Source organism: Mastomys coucha, unplaced genomic scaffold, assembly GCF_008632895.1.
Source record: "Mastomys coucha isolate ucsf_1 unplaced genomic scaffold, UCSF_Mcou_1 pScaffold22, whole genome shotgun sequence".
Lineage (NCBI taxonomy): Eukaryota > Metazoa > Chordata > Mammalia > Rodentia > Muridae > Mastomys > Mastomys coucha.
Window position 1 is genome coordinate 28,728,853 of NW_022196905.1, and position 6,728 is coordinate 28,735,580.

General features: G+C 46.3%; 1 protein-coding gene across 2 annotated transcripts in view; it reads left to right on the plus strand.

Moving 5' to 3' along the window:
- Positions 1–2,078: 2,078 nt before the first annotated feature.
- Rnf4 (ring finger protein 4) overlaps positions 2,079–6,728 on the plus strand; it is a 19,997-nt gene continuing 15,347 nt past the window's right edge. The window contains exon 1 of one of the 2 annotated variants that reach the window (XM_031341047.1): positions 2,079–2,209. The gene's annotated coding sequence lies outside the window, so the exon portion shown is untranslated. Of the gene's footprint in view, positions 2,210–2,596; positions 2,776–6,728 lie in introns of those variants that run through there. The other variant, XM_031341046.1, reaches the window with a different exon arrangement.

Sequence of the window (6,728 nt, forward strand, 5' to 3'; positions counted from 1 at the left end):
TCAGAAATCCGCCTGCCTCTGCCTCCCAAGTGCTGGGATTAAAGGTGTGCGCCACCACCACCTGGCGCAAACAGAACCTTTAGTCTATAAGGTACATTATTCCTGTTTTGGCCTCACCTGATTTAAGTATTCAAAATTTTTTTATAATACCTACATTTTTCTTACAAATGTAAGTTCCCTCTTTATTCCAATTTATAACATTTTGAAAACATGCTCAAAACATCAAAACACATTTTACACTGGAGTCAGATGTGTATCATACACTTTATCGTACGTTCCCTTATAATTCCACTGTCGTGCCAGGGAAATGTTGGTGATCCCCCCAAAAAACACACACAGGAGCCGATCTGATGCAACTCACAGCAGGGTCTTTATTCGAGCTAGTTCAGCCCTCCTCCACCACCTCCCCACACCAACATCACGCGGGACAGTTTTGGTGGTGGGGGAGCCCCTAATGTCTATGGGGCAAGGCTAATATAGTAAGCAGCAAGCAGGGAATACGTGTGCGAGCATCTAATTGGAAAGCTCCTGTGGCCTTTAACATAATTGGCTGGTGCTGGGAGTCATAAACTTCACTTCTGCTCCCCACTGCATTGATGGTTGTTAGGCAAAGGGGGGGCTTGTAACCTGGGTGCAGGTTTGTTGGGGGAATAACCTAGAGACACTGGTCTTGTTGGGGGTGTAACCCGCAAACCCTGTTCTTGTTGGGATTTAGCCTAGAGACTAGAGCTAAGCTCAGGTTCTGTTGGGGGGCAACTTGGAAACTAATGTTAGATAACAGCCAGTCTACCTGAGTTCAAACTTAGGTCAGCTTCTCTAAAATGGAGTCTGAATTTAAAAGCTTTGGCATCTCACCGCAAAACGTCAGAGACTGTAATATCGCACATATTAACGGTCCGGTTTTAATCTGGTTTGCCATGCTAATCAATCTTCCAGGATGTATACCCCACAGAAGCAATTCAACCACATTTAGGAAAACCTTCAAATCGTCTGTTCAGTCTGAGGGTCCCCATCCATTTCTTTCTAGTTGGTATTTATCTATCTATGGATAGATCATTTTCCAGTTGCTAAACCCATCCCTCAACCTAGCCCAGGGGCTAGCATTGTTTTTCTAGTAGCATTCCGTTTTGCTGCTCTCCAGCAGGACCTAGCATGGACTTCCTAGCACACACATTCTTTTTCACAGAAGTCGGTAAAATGGATAACCCGTAACAGGTTCGAATGTGCTGAGATTTGCCTAAAATCATTTATACTGGTTTTCTGATTCAGGTTAGGAGAGATTCTGTGGCATGAGACGTCCTGAGACCCAATCCCAGGCCCTGGTCTTGCCCCAGGTCTGTTCTTCTTAACCATTCCGTGGGGTTTGTGTTCTGGCCGGAGCCGTGCCTTCCTCGGTCCTCGCCTCTGCTCCTGACACACTGGGCAGCCTCCTGGGCAGGCATGCACAGCTCTACTACCCCCCCACCCCCCGGCTTTAGCACACAAAATGTCTAGCTGGGTGTTCTCTTATGCCTAGTCCTCAAGCCTCCTCCAGGTAGGCCTCCCGAAGGTACAGGTGAGCCCCCCTGGGCTAGGGAGGATGGGTTGCGGGGACCGACATGCCTACTCAGAGCCTGGCAATTATGGTGCGGGTCCGGGCCTGGTTGCCTGTGGATCACCAGAAAATTGGGGCCTTGGGCGAGTCTCCGGTACGCCTCATTAACGACCGAGGAGACTGAGAAAGGAATGACTGACAGGAATTATGGCTCAGGGCTAGGTGCAGCCGGAAGGCCGCCTACGCCGTAAGACAGGTCAGAAGCCAAAAAGTAAACCAGCAACTAGGCAAGCTCGCTAAGCGCCCGCCCCAGCAACGCCGCCGCCAAGTTCTCGTGGGAGGAGCGCGACCGGCGGTACCCTCGCGGGAAGTGGGAGCCCCGGCAAGCAGGCGGGGGGGCGTGGCCGGAAGGAGGCGCCTTTCAAAGTGGTAATAGATGGTTTTCTCGCCCAATAAAATCGCAGTTTATCCTCCTAAACCGGTAGAGCACCGGAGTAAAGGCGGGAGAAGCCAATAAAGGACCGTGAGGGGCGGACCGGGGCCGGACGAGCGGAAGTGGGGCTTCGAGAGGCGGCGGAGTCTTGTCCGAGCGAGTCTCCTCCGCGGCTGCCGGAGTCGCGACGTCCTCGCTCGAGCGCCTTGGCCGAGGCGTCTGGCTGATAACACCCGCTCCAAGTAAGGCTAGGCCCCGCCGGATGGAAGCGACGGGTCAGGGCGATGCGGGCGCGGGGCGCGGGGCGCGGGCGGCCTCTCGGCCTGGGATGGGGTCGGAGCCCGCCCGCTCTCCCCTCGCGGAACCGCGCCTCTCGGGCTGGGGCCCTCTGCCTACCCTGTCCGGGAGAGCGCGCGGGTTGTCGGATCCAGGGGCGGCGCGCTCCTCGGACGTAGGGAAATGTCCGTGTAGCGCTCCTCTCGCCAGCCTCGCGGCCTGGCCCGAGAATCTCTTTTGCAAAGTAGGGAGGGAAACTGAGGCTCCGGGAGGGGAGGGGGCGCCCAAGGTCATCCGCCTGGCGGGGCGGGCCGATCAGAGCGAACCTCCGCGAGGCTTTTTGTTCCCTGCTGACGACGCAGCCTTTGTGTGTTGGCGTCGGCGCCCCGCCTTCCTGAGGCCTGCGAGTTTGCTGGGGCACCCGGGCCGCATTGCCGCCCTTCTCTAAGCTGCCAGAGTGCTGAGGACGCTTGCGGGCCTTGGAACTGAATGGGGTTGGAGCTTCCAGGAGCCGCTTTCGGCCTTACCTATGGTTAGTAAAGCGTCCGGTTGAGACTTAGAGCCCAGCCCCATGCCCTCTCAGGTTCTTCCTTCAGGGCCACATCAGGACACAGGGGTGGGAAACTTAGCTTGATCCTTAACCTTTAACACTGTTCGCAGTGGACGCCATTGTCCGCATTTTGATTCCTGAGGGGGAGGAGTCCAGAATCTGGGCGTTTCTGCCTTTTTTTTTTTTAAACTTTACCCATGGGCGTTTTTAAGCTTCAGTTCTTTGGTCTGGCGTTCAGTTTAGGTTGCCCAAGTGATTGGGAGAAACCGAGGTTCACAAAGGCGAGGTATTCACAAAGCCTGCATATTGATTCTTGTTCCTGACAACCGTAAGAGGGAACCTCTCTAACCCAGACCCTACACACACCTGATGCTTTTTCTTTTTAATGCTTGGAGAAAACACTTGGGTTCGGGCTTACCTATGAGTTCGATATGAAGTGAGTGGAAAGTTGCCTTGCTTCCCTAAGTGTTGCTTGAACATGAGCCTCCAACTATAATTTTCTAAAAAGCTTCCTTTTGGGATGGGGATTTTTCGAGACAGGGTTTCTCTGTGTAGTTCTGACTGTCGTGGAACTCTCTGTAGACCCAGCTGGCCTCAAACTCACAGAGATCCACCTGGGATTAAAGACATGGTTGACTACATTTTTTTACAGTTCTCAAATAATGAGTATTTTTCTTTCCTATCAGAGGACCTCTTATACAACAGTTTTCTAAGTACTTTAAAGAGTGCTTGTGATTCCAGCCTTTCATAGATACAGAAGAATCAGGAATCTTAAGGTCATGTTGGGCTCTATATGGAATCAAGGCTAGCCTGGGCTACTTGAGACACCGTTTCAAGAACAGTTTTGGTTTTGTTTCCTTGCTTATTTGGTTGGCTCCCCACCCCACCCCACCCACCAAGGAAAGTTGGTTTCTCCGTGACTCTGTTTATTTATTTCATTCCTGAACAAAGGTTATTGTTTTGTTGAGACTGGAGATTGAACACTGAGCCTCACAAATATTAGGCAGCTTCTCTACTACTAAGTAACATCTCTGGTCTCTTTTTGTCATTACCAATACTGATGTGTGTAAATTGTGTGGGTACCCGTGTGCCCATGATGTGTATTTGGTGGTGAGAAGACAACTTTGTGAAGTCAACTCTTTTTGTTTTTATGAAATTACTTCGGTTTCAATTAATTTATCAGGTCTTTAAATGTTTTACCTGCTATGGTAAACCAACTCCTCATTTCACTTTTTAGTTTGAGACAGGGTCACCCTAAGTTGCCTAGGCTACCCTTGAACTTCCTTGATAGTTCTGTCAGGCCTTGAATTTGGCAGTCCTCCTGACTCAACTTCTGGTGTAAATGAGATCATGGGCTTATAACATCAGAGCTGTAAGAATCTTATTTCCAAGTCTCTTTGTTTTCTGATATAATTTTACATGTATTGAAAGGATCCATTTCCCCTCTAGATCTGAAACTCTTCCATGAACCTCAAGAAATATAGCCAAAGTGGGGGCTGATGCTTGTAATCCTATCTATTCAAGAGGCTGAGGCAAGAGGATCACAAGTAACTGAGGCTGTGGAATGAGTTCTAGGCAAGAAAGTTAGCCTCACTCTCTTCTCTGTGGGTGTGGGGTATATATGCTTCTAGAGACTAGTGTTGCCCTATCATTATCTGACTTCTTTGAGACCAGATCTCCAGGCCTTAGTAGGCTTCCTCTGACCCGACCCACTCACACAGTAGGGTTTTAGGTGACAGAGAATCACGTCTCAAAAAAGGAAAAGAAAAATTCCTTGAAGGTGTACCCAGACATCTGGGTTTTGTAATTCCAGATGTAGTCAAGTTGACAACCAAGAATAGCCATCATATTATGTAAAGGTGGGTGGAAAAACTAAATCCACAGTTATTACATGCTATGTATGGCACGTTTTATGTGTGTCCATGTGATAGTTTTTAAATTTATTATTCTGAGATAGGACTTCAACTGTTATGTCCCTGACTGACCTCAAATTTTCTATGTAGACCAGACTGGCCTCACACTCAGAGATCTGCCTGCCTCTGCCTTCCAAGTATTACATAAAGCACATTGTGTTATGTCTTGAGTGATAACTAAGATACTGGAAGGTGACATGTAGTTCTACTTAAAATGCTTGTTTGGAATCGTTTGTTTCAGTGGTGTCATAGATAGGGAGCAGTTTAAGAAGGAAGTTGTTTGCTAGTCACAGCTTCTTTGAAAAATAGAAGGGAAAATCAGAAAATTAAACCCAGCTAAACTGAGTTATAAAAGGTACTACTGTCAGTTGCTTTAGAGCCACAGTTGTGTAGATTTGATACTGCAGTATTCATTCACTCTCCACTTCACAAACTTGAATGTGGGAGGCCATCTAAGGCTCAACTCCACAAGCAAGCTGACAGTATCACAGTTAATTTTGTTAGCCAGTTTATACTTGTAGAAGAACACTACACATTTTTAAATTTTATTGGCCAAGTTATTGAATATTGGGCCTGTTAATTCTGTTTTTATACGGAACACATTTCTATATCTGTAAATGAAGCCAGTCAGGTGAGTGCAAGTTCAGGAAAGGAGGTTAGCTGTGTATTGTAACTATATTACCTCGTGAACAGAGGTGGCAGCAGAAGACAGCCTACTGAGAATGTAGATTACCTGTGGAAAGTGAAAGAAAAAGGCAACTTGAGGTTTCTGTTTCTAATTTTCACTCATTCTGAGTCTCTTCCTTGCTCACATTCTCTTCAATTTTCCAGGGACATTCTGCCTGAATTCCTTACATAGAATACTTGTAACATTCTGAGGTTTTTAGTTTTTTGTTTACCCTCATTTAGTGTGCTTACCTCTTGGTTTTACGCTATTTTGTTTTGTTTTAGATAAAGACTCACTATGTAATATCCCAGGCTTGGCCTCTATCTCTTAGTCTTTCTGATTCGTTCTCCCAAATTTGAAGATTATAGGTATATTTAATAACATGATTTGCCTTTATAGAATCACTCTTCTGGAATGAACAGCTGGGTACCCTCATGAATGTTTCTCACTCTTACAGGTTTGGAAATGCCTGGTCTGTCCTTTCCTGGTCAGAAGTGGTCACTGTTCTACCCTAGGTCTTTCAATGGCAAGGCTGCCATCACCCTCAAAGTAATTTGCCCTCAACCAATTATCATAGCAAAATACTAGGGAGGTGGAAAGTAGATAAAGCCCTGTCACATTGAGGGCTTCCTTTGCACTAAAGGATGGTGGAGCTCTTGTTGAGGTCATAGTGCTGGGGGATTGTGTTGTAAGAAAGCAATCAAGAGTTCCCTGACATATTAAATTTCCATGTTACAATTTTCTTCTAGAATACCTCTAATTTTGGTCTTAACATAACAATTAAGAGTAGGTTCTCTGCCAGGCATGGTGGCACACACCTTTAATCAGACCTCTGGAGGCAGATGTAGCCAGCCAGGGGTACAAAAAACCTTTCAAAAACAAAACTTTTGATGGCATACACACAAATATACATTTAGATTCTCAAAACTTAGGAAGGTAGCTCAGTGATTGAGCAGTACTAGAGCTATGGGTTCCATTCCCATAACTGGAAGATGAGAAACAAAACCCCCAGAAAACAAAAAGTGTGGGTTCTGGTATTTATTGGTTATCGATTATAGTTATGTGACTTTACTCTTAATCATCTCTCTTGGGAAAAATGGCATACATCACAGTACCTGCTTCCTTAGTATGGACAATAGGAAGAACATACAGATAGTCCTTAGATAACACTTCATCTTGCACATAAAAGTAAAATTCTGATGCCCCAAACCCTTTATAGTTGTTGAGGATACTCTTTCATATAACTTCTATCCTCTGTCTATACATTTCCTTTGTACATTATCAGACCAATGTGATAGATGTCCCTTCCTGACTAGATTCACTTGGTAGAATCTTTTTTTTTTTTTTTTTTTTTT